This window comes from Mastomys coucha, unplaced genomic scaffold, assembly GCF_008632895.1.
Source record: "Mastomys coucha isolate ucsf_1 unplaced genomic scaffold, UCSF_Mcou_1 pScaffold1, whole genome shotgun sequence".
NCBI lineage: Eukaryota > Metazoa > Chordata > Mammalia > Rodentia > Muridae > Mastomys > Mastomys coucha.
Genome location: NW_022196891.1, coordinates 13,424,141 through 13,425,642, shown reverse-complemented (window position 1 = coordinate 13,425,642; position 1,502 = coordinate 13,424,141).

The window sequence follows — 1,502 nt, the reverse complement described above, 5'->3', positions numbered from 1 at the left end:
GGTTCCATAGCAATAGAAGTCCATCATGACAGAGGATAGTAGCAATTGACAGGCATAATGGCAGGAACAAAAAGCTGAGATATCACATTACCAATCCCAAGCACAAATCATAGAAATCAAATAGAATGTACAGCAAGGCTGTAGGTTCTTTTTTAAAAGCCTACCCCCAGTGATGTTCTTATTGCAACAAGATCATACTTGGAAAGGATCTAAAAGCAGCACTACCAACTGGTATCAAGTATCCATGTGCCTGAGTTTATGGAGGATCTTTCTTTTTCTTTTTTCTTTTCAAATTCTCATAGGAACCATGAAAGCAGCTATACAGGAGGGAGTAGAATATATATATATATATATATATATATATATATATATATTGCCAAATAACTAAATAAATTTGGTTTCTCAGAAATCATTCTATTCAAACTAGATTAAGAATAATGAGGAAGAAAGAGCGGGATGAAATCTGAGCAAGGGTTCAATTATAAGGGAGAGTATATGATGCAGTTCAGAGGTAGAACACACATCTACCATTTTCAGATATGTCAGTCCAATCCTGGCATCACAAGAAAATGAAAGTATTAAGAAAATCAAGACCAATATTCATGCTGCTCAGTCTATGAGGCTGAAAGCCTGTAGAATCCTGGAGATCTATTGGCCTTCAGTCTATGTTTGAAGGCTGAAGAAATTACTCCTTGGATCAGTAAAGAAGTGTCACAGCAAAAGGGTCACTTGCCAGACAAAATAAGGGTAAGCAGGCAAGAATCATTTTTTTCCCTTTTTCATGTCATTTTATCTGGGCTGCTATTACAAGGTGCCATCCAAATTTAGGATAGGTTTTTCTGCTTTAAATAATTTGATTTAAAAAATAAATCCCTCATGGACATTTTTTGGCAGCTTGTGTTTTAATTTTGATTCCAGATCCATTTATTTAACAACAAAGATTAGCCACCACAAAGAGTAGATTGGCTGGATTTACTGTGAGTCCTAAAAATGGAGACCTTATCATTTTAATTAATCCCCAAATGAACAAGTTAATGTTCACAAGTTAATGTTTCAGTGCTATAACAATGAAAAGCAGCTATTTGTAGAAATGCAGTTTATATCTGGGATACTTCAAAGATTATGAGTGTTGAGCTGGAGACATAGATGAGTCAGTAAAGTGCCTACTATGTGAGCATGAAGGACTAAGTTTAATCCTAAAAACTAGTAGGAAAACATCAGTGAACATCTACAATCCAGTCTGGGTGACTCATAGTCTATTTGAAGATTACTGGATTATAATACATTTTCTCAAGAGGAAAAGAAGGAGGAGGAGGTGAAGAAGAGGAAAAAGAAGAGGAAGAGGAAGGAAGAGGAGGATGAAGGTGAAGAGGAGGAGGAGGAGGAGAAGGAGAAGGAGGAGGAGAAGAAGAAGACGACGACGAAGAAGAAGATGAAGAAAAAGAAGAAGAAGAAGAAGAAGAAGAAGAAGAAGAAGAAGAAGAGGAAGAGGAAGAGGAAGA